The 17,359-nt window shown below is 40.9% G+C and overlaps 1 long non-coding RNA gene and 1 pseudogene across 1 annotated transcript; one reads left to right on the top strand and one right to left on the bottom strand.

Annotated features, from left to right (window-relative positions):
• The first annotated feature begins 206 nt into the window (after positions 1-206).
• LOC139038022 (uncharacterized) lies at positions 207-5,549 on the top strand. The gene is made up of 3 exons (XR_011490921.1): positions 207-1,759; positions 2,077-2,145; positions 4,890-5,549. It is a non-coding gene; the product is annotated as an uncharacterized lncRNA (long non-coding RNA).
• Positions 5,550-12,653: 7,104 nt separating this feature from the next.
• Positions 12,654-17,359, bottom strand: part of LOC110123076 (lysine-specific demethylase 3A-like) — a 34,947-nt pseudogene continuing 30,241 nt past the window's right edge.

Raw genomic sequence — 17,359 nt, 5'->3', positions numbered from 1 at the left:
TAGTTTGATAGGGATTGCATTGAATCTATAGATTACTTTGGGTAGTATAGCCATTTTGACAATATTGATTCTTCCAATCCATGAACACGGTATATTTCTCCATCTGTTTGTGTCCTCTTTGATTTCTTTCATCAGTGTTTTATAGTTTTCTATGTATAGGTCTTTTGTTTTTTTAGGTAGATATACTCCTAAGTATTTTATTCTTTTTGTTGCAATGGTGAATGGTATTGTTTCCTTAATTTCTCTTTCTGTTTTCTCACTGTTAGTGTATAGGAATGCAAGAGATTTCTGTGTGTTAATTTTATATCCTGCAACTTGACTGTATTCATTGATTAGAGAGCTGAACTTTAAAGAAAGCTGAGCACTGAAGAATTGATGCTTTTGAACTGTGGTGCTAGAGGAGACTCTTGAGAGTCCCTTGGACTTCAAGGAGATCCAGCCAGTCCATCCTAAAGGAAATCAGTCCTGAATATTCACTGGAAGGACTGATGTTGAAGCTGAAACCCCAATACTTTGGCCACCTGATGTGAAGAGCTGACTCATCTGAAAAGACCCTGATGCTGGGAAAGATTGAGGCCAGGAGGAGAAGGGGACGACAGAGGATGAGATGGTTGGATGGTATCACCGACTCAATGGATATGAGTTTGGGTAGACTCTGGGAGTTGGTGATGGACAGGGAGGCCTGGCGTGCTGCAGTTCATGGGGTCGCAAAGAGTCAGACATGACTGAAAGACTGAACTGGACTGAACTGAACTGAATGATAAGTTCTTCATAAAAATACAAATTGTTGTATAAAAACTGAGCAAACCAGTTGGTATATTTAGCCACACTACTTAAAATGTATCACCTTGAACAACAAAAGGATTTCAGTTTCACTTGAAGGATAAATTACATCAAGAGTACATCTCACTTGAGGTTAACACTTGACATGTACATTGCCAAATGTATCTGTTTTTCAAATCCATTCCTTTAAGAAAACAAAAGTGCAAAGTATAAGCTCTAGAATAAAAAGAACTGGTAATCAGTAGCAGAAGCCAGCCCTCCGATTCCTGAAATGCTATATGGAACACAGAGTAAGGTAGGACTTTAAGATGAATGCAGTTTATGTCACGGAGGGGTAGCACAACTGTCAACACGGCCCTGGTTCACTGAAGAATCGTCCCATTTGTTCTCTTCAAAACATACTCAAGATGCAAGCAGAATCACAGCAGGCTTACAGGACTTTGTGGTGCCCCATGACTTACTGCAAAGCTTGCTGTCCACCATGCCACCTATGCGGTACTCCAACAAAAACAGTTTAACCTAAATCCAGTTATGAGAAAACAGGCAGAGCTTCTGCAGGACAGCTGAACTCAGGATCCCAGAAGATAGGGACCTCCTGCAGATTAAAGGAGACTGAAGCAGACGTAGCTCAAACGACAAAGAATCTGCCTGCAATGCGGGAGACCTGGGTTTGATCCTGGGTCACGAAGATCCCCTGGAGAAGGAAATGGCTACCCACTCCAAGTATTCTCGCCTGGAGAATTCCATGGACAGAAGAGCCTGGCGGGCTACCATGGAGTAACAAAGAGTTGGACACGACTGAGCGACTAACACTTTCACTTTCAAAGCAGACATAAATAAATGCAACGTCTGCCCCTTGGCCAGATCCTGAACTGGAGAAAAACATACAAAGGACATTTTGGGAACACCTGGGGAAATTGGAATATATGCAAATTTTAGACATGGAATTATATCCATGTTACAGTTCCTGAAAGTGGTAAGTGAATTGTCACATAGCCATGCCCTTGTTCTTGAGAAACAGATGATGAATATTCAGGCGTGAAGTGTGATATAGACAATTTAAAATTCACAGATAATGTAAGCAGTTCAGGGGGGAAAAAAAAGGTGTGTATGTGATAGACAGGGGCAAATCTAGTAAAATGTTAACCATTGTGTAAGTCTAGTAAAGAGTATAAGGATACTCAGTTTATTTTTCTTGCAAATTTTTCATAAGTTGAAAGCTTTCAAAATGATAATACAAAAAAAGTTAAAAATTATATAAATTTTCTACTTCTGCTGTTTCTGTTATTGCAGGACCAAATCTTTACAGCTCTGTTCAGCTATCTTTAGTTTGTCTACAGAACCACTGAGATTCTTCACTTGGTAAGTCTCTTAATTAAAGAGTTCATTCTGTCCTCCTGGAGTTTTACAGCCCATAGCGTGCCACCATTTCCTCTTAAGCAATTTATCTCGCTTCAGCTCTGACAACACCACCCTTTGGTTATTCACTTTACTCTCTGCTCCTTTGGCCTCCTTGGCATTTATCTTGCTCTCCTATTCTATCACATTAGGACCAGATGTCATCCTCCAAGTTGACTTCTGAGATCTTGACCTTTCCCATTTTTCCTGCAGGGTCATGAAGCACCCCCACTCACGTGGTTCTCCTTCCATGACACAATCTGTTCTACATTTCTGCTTTATCTTTAGGCACATAACCTGGAAGATCTTTGGAACTCCTGCTAACTGAATATGCCTAAATCCATTCCACTCTATCCCTTTGGAGTGTCCGACCTATGTAAAACTCTTCTCATCCCCCCAATTCATAACCTAGATAGAAAATATCCTATTGACTATATAATCCAACTTAAAGGAAATAATGAACACCACAAAATATACTGATATGTTCATGCCACTTAAATAAAGGATCATGGGGATATGATTGGCTCTTAAAGCTAAACTACCCAGAAAGTGCATCTTTATTGGTATGTCCAATAATTGGGAATATCTCGAACCAAGGACAATAAATCACCATTTTACATTTTACCTCAGTCTCTTAACACTTCCAACTTTTAGTGGGAACTTCAGCCACCCTGAATATCTCTGCGTCATTTGGAAGATCTCCAGCAGGAGTAATCTATATGCCTGTCACTATAGACCTGTACTTCCCATTCAGGATGCTATAGCCTCTCCCCTGCGAGCAGCTCTCGAAGGGCAAAGAAAGCATAACTCAACCCTCAACTCAGTCACAACTGGCTCTGCTGTCTCCATCTGTCCCTACAACTTCCTTGTCACATCCTACTCCCACTAAAAAGTTTAATAGGATTTTTTCACTGTGCATCACTTTGTTTTAATAAACAATTTGCAGTGACAAAATATTAAACTTGCATAAGCATCTATTTACTCATCAGTGAGGCAGGAGAAGACTGTCATCACTGACATACCTTCTAGCCCTGAGAGTCCCTGATTACAAGAATGCTACATAAAATCTTCTGCAATTAAGATGGTAATACCTTGGTAGACTTCCCTGGTAGCTCAACTGGTAAAGAATCTGCCTGCAATGCAGGAGACCCCAGTTCGATTCCTGCATTGGGATGATCCCCTGGAGAAGGGACAGGCTACCCACTCCAGTGTTCTTGGGCTTCCCTTGTGGCTCAGTCAGTAAAGAATTCACCTGCAGTGTGGGAGACCTGGGTTTGATCCCTGGATTGGGAAGATCCCCTGGAGGAGGCATGGCAACCCACTCCAGTATTCTTGCCTGGAGAATCCCCATGGACAGAGGAGCCTGGAGGGCTGCAGTCCATGTGGTCACAGAGTCAGACATAACTGCAGGCCTAAGCACCCATGAGTTGATAGCAATAATTCATTGTTGAATATACTAACAGACAAATGGTGTGCAGAATTCTCTATACAATTAAAAGGAGTCACAATTCAACAAATACACCTCCGTACAAGCCACAGAGATGCACTCCTGGCCCTGCCCTCCCAGGGCTCTAGTCCAGACACATGTGCACGTGCATGCTGATGGAGTTGGGAGGGTGCAAGGTGCAGAACGGCAGAGGGAGGGTCAAACATAAAGCATCGAATCACATTGAGAATTCCACCTCTCTGTCTTAGGGACTTCAGAGGTATAATGATGGGAATAGCTGACATGTTTTTAGGGCTCACCACGTGCCATTTAGTCCATGCCTTAGCATGTTAGTTGCATGTTAAAATGCAGTCTTGTTATCTCTAATTTTCAGAGTAGGACTCTATGGATCTTAGTAGGATACTAAGATCCAGGAAAGTGGAATTGCCCAAGTCCATAGTACTAGTAAGTGGCAGAGTGGATATTAAGCTCCATTTGGCTCCAGGACCTGCTCTCTTAAGAACTACTATGGCCCCCAAAGCCAGCAAGTGGGTTTCCTCACTACCACCCTGGGGCCTCCTGCAAATTTAGCACCTCCTGTATGAGGTGTATTCCTTCTTGTGACGCTGGGTCAGAGCTGGGGCCTCTGTTCCTCCTCCATCGTTGTATCGTGGTCTAGCAATCCCCACTTCTGCCCGCCTCCCCACCCACTGGAGGCTCTTTGGTCTCCTTTGCACCTCTGCCCAACGTCACCATAGCTTCAGTGGACTGGCAAACCCAGGGCATCAATTGTCCTGACGTTGTTCAGCTGGGTGAATGCTTGGACGCTGTGCCCCTGTGGAAGGAACAGAATCATTGCTGACCCAGCTGGTACAGGAGGGGCCATTGATGTCCTCTGTGTACGGAGCAGGAGTCAGAGACAGTGCAAGGCTGCCTGCACCCCTTTGCATCACCATCTTCCTTGTGGCTCTCCTGAGCCTGCTCATCTGCCAGGTATACTGGGGCCAGGTATAACACCTTCATAGCAGACAAGCAGTCTACGGTCCTCCTGGGCCTCACCTCTGGGATTATCTTTTTCATCCCAGTCCTGACCCTAATCGGCATCCGCTGGACAGCCCACATCATCCCTGACATTGACAGGCATGTGGGCTGGGCCATCCCCGCCCCTGGCCCTTTGCTAAGTGAAGGTAGGAGGCTGCTGAGCTCTCATTGCAGCTCTGAGGGCTCCAGAGCTCCAGCCCTTACCCGGAGCCTTGCTCTGCCCCTTCCGGTACCGCTTCAGGAGCCTCTGAACATCCAACTAAGAATTCTCTCTGAGCAGAACAGAAGACTGAAGACTCTCAACAATGGAGGCTTGTTCAACTGGAGTCGTCAGAGAGAGAGTGATGCTCGTCTCTGTGAGGCTGACTCTGACCCCACTCTGGGCTGTGCTGCCGGCGTTCCCATCCTTGGATGCCGGAGCCAGAAGCAATACTCTGAGGTTTCTACGTCTTCATCCCCCCTCCACCTCCTGGAAGTTGGAGCTCCTGCTCACACCCTCCCCTCGGCGGCAGAGCTGAAGCTGAGGACCCACCACGAAAGGCAGCTTTCTGTCCTGACAAAACAGTCTCTCTGAGAGGAGTAGCTGCGACTGGGGGAGGAGACTCCCACACCCACCTCCCTCTCAACCTCTGGAACACCCCACTCCCATCCAGAGGCATGACTCCTGGAACTTCAGCAGGTAAGTTACCAAAGAGCCTTCACCTCCAGGACCTCTGACCTCTGGCTCCTGTGTCCCCTCCAGTCTGTCAATGTGCCCTTGGAGAGTAGGGTCTTCTACCCCTTCCCCCAAGTCCCGGCTGGGCTTCAGCCCCTCCAGCCTTTCACTTCCCATTCACTGTAAGCGTCTACTTAGGCCCTGCCCCAAACTCTTAAGTTTCTTCCTAAATAAAGTTTCTAGCCATGCGTGTGTGTGTGTGTTTGTGTGTGCTTGATGCTGGGAAAGACTGAGGGCTGGAGGAGAAGGCGACGACAGAGGATGAGATGGTTCGATGGCATCACCGACTCAATGGACAAGAGTTTGAGTAAACTCCAGGAGTTGGTGATGGACAGGGAGGCCTGGCATGCTGCGATTCATGGGGTCACAGAGTCGGACACAACTGAGCAACTGAACTGAACTGAAGTCACTTCAGTGATGTCCAACTCTTGCAATCCCACGGATGGTAGCCCGCCAGGCTCCTCTGTCCATGGAATTCTCCAGGCAAGAATACTGGAGTGGGTTGCCACGCCCTCCTTCAGGGGATCTTCCCAACCCAGGGACCGAACCCACATCTCTTATATCTCCTACATTGGCAGGAGGGTTGTTTACCACTAGCGCCACCTGGGAAGCATGTTTTAAAAGGAGGAATGAAGAGACATCTACAGTCCAGGGGGTATCTTTACCATCCGTGAGCTGGGTTAGAAACTCAGCAGATCAGTTTATAACTACGGCAAAACCATTGAGGTTTTCAATATTTATCTTTATCAATTTTATCCTGAATATGAACATGAGGCATTCTGGATCAGTGTTCATATAAGAAATACACTGCCCCCTCCCCCTAGGGTATTGCAGTAAGAGCCAGGTCAGGTGTCTCACACAAGTAGCTGATCACTCTGTAAGGGAGTGAAGACGAACAGCGGTTTTTCTCTTTTGCTTACTAAAAAAAAAAAAAGAAGAAAAAAGGAAGTACCTGTCCCCCTCCCTTCCTGAAATAGTCTCTTTAGAAATATGTCCGAGTCCTTGCTCCTGATGTGACTAAAAACTCCAGGAGCCATATAACCCCATTTATGAGCTAGAGACGTCTCCAAGGTCTGGACTGCAAACCAAAGGATATAGCACTGCTACTGGTCATCCCAGAACCCTGGGGCTCAACCTAGGGGCCTAGTCTGTGTTGTAACAATTCAGCTCTCTTAGGGACATAAGAGAAATTGTATTATCACTTCAGATCAAATCAATTACCCAGACAAGTGGATCCAGATCCAATTCTCATGATCTGTGAAGAGCGCCAGGAGGCTCGAACTTTTTTGCAGGCACCATGAAAGCCAGAGAACCGTTATCTCCCTGTAAACACCCACCATGTTCTAACCCAAGAGTGCCTAGAAATTTCTGATGTTCAAAAAATTAATTTTATCCAATAAACTTTTGAATTTATACTTTGTGAAAAGGTAAGATATAGTTCCTAATTTGCAATGTTGCATGCGGTCAAGTTATTACAGGCCAATGGGACTGGAAACTACTGCTTACACAGTTTCAGAGCAGATCCATCAATATCACAAACAGGCAGGCTAACTGTCAAAGAGCAAGAAAAGATTCTAACCAGATATTTTACCTCGGATCAACCACATGAAAATTGCTGCCTCACTGTCACTGCACACAGTGGTCCTGAAGACCTGTACTATCAATAGAAACTTATCTATCCAGACCCCTCTGCAGTTCACAAAATGCAACGCCCATAGAACAGCTCATTCATCTCCATAAAAATCAGTCAGAAGAGTGATTCGTATAGCCCAGAAGAAGTGAAGTTTCTTGACCAAAGTGATGAATAAAAAATGGAAATCAAATTCTGATTCAGATCTTTGATTACAAAACATGAATCCTTTTCACAAAGTGAATTCTATTTAATTCTAGGTAAGTAATTAATAATGTTTAAAATATTATAATGTTAATTAATGCAATAGTTACAGTATATCTCATCCAAGTTCTAATGACATGAAAATGTTAAAAATTCTTAAACTAGACCAGTTTAAGAAGTTGTGGAAGAATTTGCTGAAGTCCTACATGTTACCATATGGCATAAGTCAAATACTGGAAAGTGCAGCAGTAAGTGGGATAGTAGAGTGCATGGTAATCTAAGATGACATCACTTTATTTTTAATTCCTCTCCCGACAATTCCTGGCAACCACCTATCTTTTTACTGTCTACATAGTTTTGTGTCATAGTTGGAGTCACATTATACAGCCTTTTCTGATTATCTTCTTCCACTTAGTAATATGCATTTAAGCTTCCTCCGTGTAATAGCTTCATAGCTCATTCCTTTATAGCATTGAATAATATGCTATTGTCTTACTATAACACAGGTTATTTACCATCCACCTTCTAAAGGCATCTTGGTTGCTTCCAGATCTGGCAGTTATGAGTAAGGCTACTGTAAACATCTATGTGCAGGTTTTCGTGTGAGTTTTCAATTCTTGTGGGTAAATACCAAGGAGTGTGTTTGCTGGATTATATTGTAAAAGAATGTTTTGTTTTATAAGAAACTATCAAACTGACTTCCAAAATAGTTTTGCATTCCCACCAGTAAGTTCCACATCCTAGGCAACACTTAAAGTTGTCAGTATTCTGGATTTTGGCTATTATAATAGGAGTGCCGAGGTATCACACTGTTGTTTCAATTTGCATTTCCCTGATGACTTATGGTGCGAAGCATCTTTTCACATGCATATTCACCATCTGTATTTCTTTGTGAGGTGTCTATTAAGGTCTTTCACTCATTTTTCAATCAAACTATTTTCTTACTGTTGAGTTTTAGGAATTCTTTTATAATTTGAATAACTACTTTATGATGGAAAAGGAGTGGTCAGATATAAGCCTTACCTTATATCTAATCTTAGTGAGAAAGCATCAATTTTCTCAGCATTAAGTATGCTGTTAGCTGTATTTTTTGTTTATTTGTTTGTTTATTTGTTGGTTGGTTGTTTTTGTAGATATTCTTTATCAAGTTGGGGAAGGTCCCCCTACTCATAGTTTACTGAGTGTTTTTATCATGAATGAGTGTTGGATTTTGTCAAAAGCTTTTCCATCTATTGATATGATCATTAGATTGTTCTCTTTTAGTGATAGAGTAATATTAGTCAATATTTAAATGTTGAACCAGTCTTGCATATGTTGGACAAATTCCACTTGGTGGTGGTGTATAGTACATTTAAATAGTTGGTCCTCCATATCCATGGGTTTCATATCCACAGATTCAAACAACCCTGGCATCAAAAATATTAGAAAAAAATACAGAAAGCTCCAAAAAGCAAAACTTGAATCTTCTGGGCATCAGCAACTCTTTTTTTTTTTTTTTTTTAACTTGGTACCTGGCTGCCGGCTCCTTTTTATCTTTTGTAGTTTTTTTTTTCATTTATTTATATTAGTTGGAGGTTAATTACTTTACAATATTGTAGTGGTTTTTGCCGTACACTGATATGAATCAGCCATGGATTTACATGTGTTCCCCATCCTGAACCCCCCTCCACCTCCCTCCCCATCCCATCCCTCTGGGTCTTCCCAGTGCACCAGCCCTGAGCACTTGTCTCATGCATCCAACCTGGACTGGCAATCTGTTTCGCAATTGATATATACATGTTTCAATACTATTCTCTCAGATCAACCCACCCTCGCTTTCTCCCGCAGAGTCCAAAAGTTTGCTCTATACATCTGTGTCTCTTTTTCTGTCTCAGCAACTCTTTACTTAGCATTTGCACTGTATTTACAACTATTTACATGGCATTTACATTTATTAGGTATTATAAGTAATCTAGAGATGATTTAAAATATACAAAAAGATTCATGTAGGGTATCTGCAGATGCTACAGAATTTTATACAAGGAACTTGAAGATCCATAGATTTTGGTATCTGCAGTGGGTCCTAGAATAAATCCCTGGTGGATATTATAGCACAACTGTATGTTATTGAATCTGATTTGCTCATTTCTTTTTTTTTTTTTTTTTTAGGATTTCTACATCCATGTTCATGACAGACATCAGTCCATAGATTTCTTTTCCTATAATGTCTTGTCTGATGTAGTGTTGGTAATGCTGACTTCATAGAATGAGTTAAGAAGTATTTCCTCATATTCCCACTATTTCTCTCCTTTGAAAGAAATTAAAAGCAACTTGTATAATTTCTTCCTTAAATGTTTGGTAGAATTCACCAGTTGACTCATTTGAGCTTGGTGCTTTCCATTTTAGAAGGTTATTAATTATTGATTCACTTTCTTTAATAGATATAGGTCTATTCAGATTTTGTATTTCTTGTGTGAGTTTTAGCAGAATATGTCTGTCAAAAAATTGGTCCACTTCATCTGGGTTATCAAATTTAAGGGCATAGAGTTGTATGCTGCTGCTGCTGCTAAGTCGCTTCAGTCGTGTCTGACTCTGTGCGACCCCATAGACGGCAGCCCACCAGGCTCCCCTGTCCCTGGGATTCTCCAGGCAAGAACACTGGAGTGGGTTGCCATTTCCTTCTCCAATGCGTGAAAGTGAAGTCGCTCAGTCGTGTCCGACTCTTACCGACCCCATGGACTGCAGCCCACCAGGCTCCTCCATCCATGAGATTCTCCAGGCAAGAGTGCTGGAGTGGGTTGCCATATAGAGTTGCATAGTATTCCTTGATTATCCCTTTAAGGATCATGGGATGTATAGTGATGTCTCTTCTTTCATTTCTGATGTTAGTAATTTGTGTGCTCTTTTTCTTAACCTGGCTAGACACTTATCAATTTTATTCATATTTTCAAAGAAACAGCTTTTGGTTTTACTGACTTTCTCTATTGATCTCCTGTTTTTAATTTCATTTATTTTTGCTCTGTTTTCGGATCTTTTGGAGCTATAATTGACATCCAGCACTGTATAAATTTAAGGCATACTGCATAATGATCCACTTATGTACATCATGAAATGATTATCACAATAAGTTTAGTAAATATCCATCATCTCATACAGATAGAAAAAACTAAAGAAATTGAAAAGGTTTTATCCTTGTGATGGAACTCTTAGAACTTACTCGTAACAATTTTCATATATAACATAGAGCAGTACTAACTTTATTATGTTATACATTATATCCGTTGTCCTTATTTATCTTACAATAGGAGTTTGTACCTTTTAACTATCTTCATCTAATTCCCTCTCCCCCTTCCCCTGCAACCACAAATCTGATCTTCTTTTGATGAGTTTGTTCATAATTTTTAAAATTTTAATATCATTGGGGTATAGTTGATTTGTTTTGAATACTAACTAAACAACACTATGTTAGTTTCTGGTGTACAATGTGGTAATTCAGTATTTTTATACATTTCAAAATGATTGCCACAATAAGTCTATAAGTGTGACAGTTACCATCTGTCACACGAAGGTGTGACATTATTATTGACTGTATTCCCCACAGTGTACATTTCACACCTAAGACTCATTTATCTGGTAGCTGGAAGTTTGTGCCTCTTTATCTCTCTCACCTGTTTCTCTCATTTCCCCACTCCCTTTCCCTCCAGCTACCAGCTATTTGTCTCTGTGTGTATGATTCTTTCAGTTTTGCCATGTTTGTGTTTTAGATTCCACATGTAAGTGAAATCATTCAGTATTTGTCTTTATCTGGCTGACTTATTTCACTTAGTATAATACCCCTTGGCGTCCATCCATTTTGTTACAAATGGTAAGATTTCATTCTTTTTTTTATGGCTGAGTAATATTATATATATATATATATATATAGCATATATATATATGCTATTAACTGGTGCTTAGGTTGCTTCCATATCTTGGCTATTGTAAATAATGCTGCAATGAACAGAGGGGTGCATATGTCTTTCCAAAGTGGTGTTTTTGTTTTCTTCAGATAAATATCGAGAACCGGAATTGCTAGATCATATGGTAGTTGTATTTTTAATATTTTGAGAAACCTCCAGTTTTCCATAGTAACTTCTTTTAATTTCATTGATGCCTGCTCTAATTTTTATTATTTCTTTTCTTCTGCTTAGTAATTTAATTCACTCTTCTTTTTCTGGTTTTCTCAGGTAGAAACTTAGATTATTGATGATAGAAATTTCCTCTTTTCTAGTATGTGCATTCAATGCTATAAATTTTCCTCTAAGCACTGCTTTCACTGTATCTCACATAAGTTGCATTTTAATTTTTATTCAGTTGAAAGTGTTTTTTAAATTCTTGTGAGATATCTTCTTTGACTAACATGTTATTTAGAAGTGTTGCCTAATCATAGCATATTTTGGAAATTTTCAATTACCATTTTTTTTCTTGATTTCTAGTAGATTCCACCATAGTCAAAGAGCAGACATTTCATTATTTCTGTTCTCTTAAATTTGTTAAGTTGTATTTCAGAATGTGGTCTTGGTGAATGTTCCCTGTGAGATTGAGAAAAATGCATATTTTATGGGTTGTTGTTTTTTTTATTTTGTTTTTTGTGGGGTTTTTTTGTTTGTTTGTTTGTTTGTTTGTTTGTTTTGGCTGTGCTGGGTCTTAATTGTCACATTCAGGATCTTCAGTTGTGGCATGTGGGATCTAGTTCCTTGACCAGGCCCAGGATCCCTGCATTGGGAGCACAGTTTTACCGCTGAACCATCAGGGAAGTTCCTGTACATTTTACTATTGTTGTATGAAGTGGTCTGTAGATGTTATTATATCCAGTTGATTGGTGGTTCAGCTATAGTTCAACTGAGGTCAACTATGTCCTTACTGCTTTTTTGCCTTTTGGATCTGTCCATTCTGATAGAGGGAAACTGAAATCTCCAATTATGATAATGGATTCATCTACTTCTCCCTTAGCTTATGCTTTACATGTTCTAATGCTGCATCACTTTTTTTAAGCAAAGATTTCCTGTATAATTTTTAAAATTATATGAATAATGCAAATGCTTAGCACTTAAAATTATCAAAGCTTAAGTAAAAAAACTTCATTAAATAATGATGATTAACTCCAATAATTAGTTCATTTCTGCTATATAATGCCGATCCTATGTGATACAATAACTGCATCCTCACTGTTCATTTTTTCCACTGCTCTTCTGAATTCTAAAGGACAGAGGAGGGAGTAATCAGAGAGATACAAAGCAAAACACAGTCCAAATATAGTGCTCCCAAGCTGGTAAGTTTTGTTTTTACAGCTTAGTAAAAGCTTTATACTAAGTACTTAGTGTACTTAGTAAAAACTTTGTCATAGTTTAAGAATGCATGCTCTTTAAATAGAAATTACATATATACATTTAGTGTCTATAGACACTAGAAATATGTTAGAAAGGGTGGGTCAATGTATTCCTCAAAAGTTGGGTAGGTTTTAAAAAGGATGAAGTAACATGACTTTCAAGGTCCAGGGAAATCCCGCCTGAGGGGTTTATCTTCACTGTGCAGGAGTTAAGGCATCTCTGGGACCCTTAGAGTTTGTCCAAACTGGATTTTCTGGTCTTCAGGATAGCAAGTGCATCTTTCACTCTGTGGTAAATAACATTCTTCACACTAATTTATCTTCATGATTAGTATAAGTTTGTGACAGATACAAGAATTCCTGAGTCAGCCAGAAGCATTAACATGCTCTGGAGAAACAAAATCTTCAAACACTTTGATGTGACTATGTAAATTACGAACCTTACATGGAATTCCAGTTGGGATAAATGCCACATCTCTAGAAACTGTATAAACTGTATGATAGCCCAGCCTTGAATTCCATATTCTTTATGAAGATATTTTCTTAGTGATCAATCTAAATACCAGCTCTAATCACTGATAGGATCATGGCTGCAGGGTTTTCTTGAACATTCTCTTCTGATGCCTTATAAAAAAATCTTCATATCTTCTTCGTGTCTTCATTAACATATATTGGCCAAAAGGCTCCTGGCTTCTCTTCCAATAAATTGCTTTATTGTGAGTTCTTGAGAATTTCCATCTTGCACAACTTTAAGCACTTCTTGGTCACACTGTCCTTTAAGAATTCCCACATAGACCTCAGAACATTAGCTGTATCTGATGTCTCAGTAAAGACATTGCTCCACATTTTTAATCTTCTGGAGTTTTAATCCATACGCATTATGGACCCCATTATGGGACCTCAGTCTGACCAAATAAAGTAGTTAGGCAACAGAGAGACAAAATTCAATTGTCATCTCACCCTGCATACTCAAGTAATGGGATGCTGGCTTTGGTTTGATCATCAAACCTGGAGGACATGGTATCTCTGAACTCCCCTGATAGCCAGTCCTTAAGTATCAACATCATTAATTCTTTTTCATTTTCCAAGAGATTTGGAAAATCTTCAAATCCATTCCAGAAGTATCCTACTGTGGCTTCTGTGATGATTTCATTGTTCCTTGGTACAGACTGAATGTTTGTGTCCTCCCAAAATTTGTATGTTGAAACCTAATCCCCAAATGTGATGGTATTTGGAGGCGGGGCCTTAGGTTTGAAGGCAGAGCCCTTGTGAATGGGATTAGTGTCCTTATAAAAGAGACCCCAGAGAGTTCTACAACCCTCTTCCATCACATGAGGACACATGAAGACAGCCACCTATGAACCAGGAGGTGGCCCTCACCAGATACCAAATCTACTGGCGCCTTGACCTCGAACTGCCCACCTTCCAGAACTGTGAGAAATAAATGTTTGTTATTTTTAAGCTATCCAGTCTATGGTATTTTGTTATAGCAACTCAAACAGTCCTACAATTTAGTAGATCTACTTCCTGGTCACCAAACTTTTTGCTGAAGGACTCAGGTTTCCAAAATTCAGTGTCCAATTTATGATGGCTGGTTGCCCTTGTTTCTACTACTCTCTGAACATATTCCAGATGCTCTTAATATCGGGATCTTGCAAGTACTGGAAGCAATTACCCCCACAGTCAGTAGTAAAGAGCATAGAATGCCTAGTATGTCATGTGTCCTCAAAGTTCTTACATAAATCAGAGAAAGGCATTTTCTACCAAAGAAGGAAAAATGTCATCAAGGATTTTTACTGTGCTCCTAAGTTCATTATATGTCTTTCCCCCTCCCTGTGGACATGCCAGGGGGTTAGATCTGACAGCCAGTTTAAAGGGGAAGCGCTAAACGGACAGGCTGATTTCATGCTGCTAGCTGGCTGGGAGGCTGCGCCCCTCCTCGCAGATGCTCATCCCAACACTGAGAGATTCTGCAGGACGACAGCACCAAGAATATTTTTTTTTTCCTGACTAAGGCACTCTGTTGTATGTCTTCCTTTGAGACCGGCTTTGTAAAGACTTCAAACTGCCTGTATGAACAAGGACAATTTACCTTACTACTCTTACAAAATGAACAGATTTCAATATCATAGAGAGTGATCTCTATGAATGAAGAATGATCTGCGTAGGCATCAAGTTCCCTGGTTCATGTTTTTAACTCTTCATGCATCTCAACCAAGAAGAAGTCTTGTAGGTAATACCCCATTGGCAGTCTTCCCCCTTCATCTAGTAGCAATTCACACAAACGCCAAATTCACACTGAGGATACACTCAGTGCAAACTGAAGATGGTGGAATCACACACATCACACGTTTCCTGAACGCCTTTGACAGCTCACTCCTAGCAACCCACCAAGAGACCCTCTTACTATGTGGCATGGTTTCCTTTTCAGAAACTGCCATTTGATACAGCTGTCTCCAATACTGGCCAGGATGTGCTTTTCTATACCGACATCAGTCCCTATCATTTTTGGTTACAGGTACCCATAAGCTAATTACTTCATTGTTATTAGAAACATTTTGACAAAGGCAAGGTTGTAATAACCTAGTAAAAAAGAAAGTTTTCTAGAATCCATGTGAGGAGGAGACTTGTAATCACACAGCTCCCTTTTCTCTTCCATCACTCACCTCAGAGAAACAGTGCCTAGGGTGACTAAACTGACATTATTTTAAGTGTACTAGACCAAGAGTGCCTTGGGAAGCAGAAAATCTAACTAAAGAATGTAGAGATTGGTGGTCATTGATGTTGGTCAACCACTAAGCCATGTCATCAAGAGCCTAGGCTTTATTTGCTCCATCATCCTTAGCTGTGTGTCTTCCCAGGTGGTGCGGTGGTAAAGAAACCACCTGCCAATGCAGGAGACACCAGGGATGTGGGTTTGATCCCTTGGTCAGAAAGATGCCCTGGAGGAGGACATGGTAACCCACTCCCATAGTCTTGCCTGGAGAATCCCATGGACAGAGGAGCTTGGCAGGTTACAGTTCATGGGGTCACAAAGAGTTGGACACAACTGAACATGCATGTGCAACCTTGATCCTTAGCTGTTAGCTTTACATCGTTGTGTCTTTCAATTTATGGTCTCAAGATGCCCACTGAATTTTCAAACAAAGAAGAAGAGGGAAAGACCACTTCCAGTCCCTACCATGCCTTTTATCAAGGAAGAAAAAGTTTTTCCAGAAGTCCCCAGTAAACATCTTTGCAAATTTCTTTGGCCAGTCTGGGTCATTTGGACACTCCTACCTCCAAGAGAATCTGGAAATCAACTGTATTGAAAAGAATAACAGAATGAGCTTAGATCAATTATGATTCATCCTCTGGAGCTGGGCAGACTGTTGCCTGTATTAGTTGGCTATTGCTGTGATAATGCTTGATAACAAGCAACCCCAAATTCCCAGTGGTTTACAAGAACAAGCATTTTGTTTCTTAATTATGAGCAAGTAGGTCATTTGTGTGGAGTAGGAAATGGCAACCCACTCCAGGATTCTTGCCTGGGAAATCCTTTGGACAGAGGAGCCTGGTGGGCTATAATCCATGAGGTCACAAAGAGTCAGACACGACTGAGTGACTAACACACACAGGTCATTTGTGACTCTGCTGGTTTGACTGGCATCTACTGGACTTGAATGTAGGCTGTATGTGTTTTCATGTCCACTCCATATATCTTCTTATTCAGGCAGTACTGGCCACATAGTATATTCTTCTCATGGCAAATGATAGGTGCACAAGAAGCCAGGTAAAAATCATCCCAACACATTTAGAGAATCTGCTCATATCCTGTCCAGTAACATTACATTTGCCAGACAAATCACCTGGCCAAGTCCAATACAAACTAGGCAAGAATATATGCTCTGCCTATCCCAGTGGAAAGGGCTATAAAGTCATGTGCCAAAAGGTGTGTTAATGGATGTATAATTAGAGAGAGAGAATGAAGGATTGGGAACAAAAATTCAGTCTCTCCCCTAATTCCACCAACCTGGGGAATGAGAGAGAAAGGAATGGCTCTTGGGTAGGCATCAAACAGAGTCTTCCCACCAGAGTAGTCAAAAGAAGCCTTAGAAAGTTATTTTTCTGATTTAGAGAGGGAAGAGGGGAAAGTAAGGAAACAGTAAAGTTACAAACTGCTTTCCTGGGCAGGGGTTTCCAGCTATAACATTGATGGATAGTTGAATAGGCTGACATAGACTGTTTAACAACTGAAACTCTCAGTTTCACAGCCTGACTGCCTGCGGTGCCAGGTATGACACTAAGTACTTCGAATGCATTAACTCACTTTATCTTCACAACAAATTTATGAAGCTTTTTCACTTTACAGTTAAGTGGTCAAGGGACTAAGGCAGCTGCGCACACATGGCAAAACTACCACTGAAGCCCAAATCCCTCGGATTTCATTCACTCAGGCATCTACTATTTACCAGGTGTTGACTGAGGATGCAGGCCAATAACACAGTCCCTGACCTCCAGGACTTCAGATCTCAGTATCGAAGTTTCCCAGCCCACTGGACTTTACATGTCAACTTAAAAAAATGAGTCCAACTGGAGGAATCAAGCTGCCTGACTTCAGGCTCTACTACAAAGCCACAGTCATCGAGACAGTATGGTACTGGCACAGTGACAGAAATATATATCAATGGAACAGAATAGAAAGCCCAGAGATAAATCCACGTACCTACAGACACCTTGTCTTTGACAAAGGAGGCAAGGCTATACAATGGAAAAAAGACAACCTCTTTAACAAGTAGTGCGGGAAAACTGGTCAACCACTTGTAAAAGAATGAA

The sequence above is a fragment of the Odocoileus virginianus genome, chromosome 13 (genome assembly GCF_023699985.2).
Source record: "Odocoileus virginianus isolate 20LAN1187 ecotype Illinois chromosome 13, Ovbor_1.2, whole genome shotgun sequence".
NCBI classification, from domain to species: Eukaryota; Metazoa; Chordata; class Mammalia; order Artiodactyla; family Cervidae; genus Odocoileus; species Odocoileus virginianus.
This window is presented reverse-complemented; position numbering and strand designations above follow the sequence as displayed.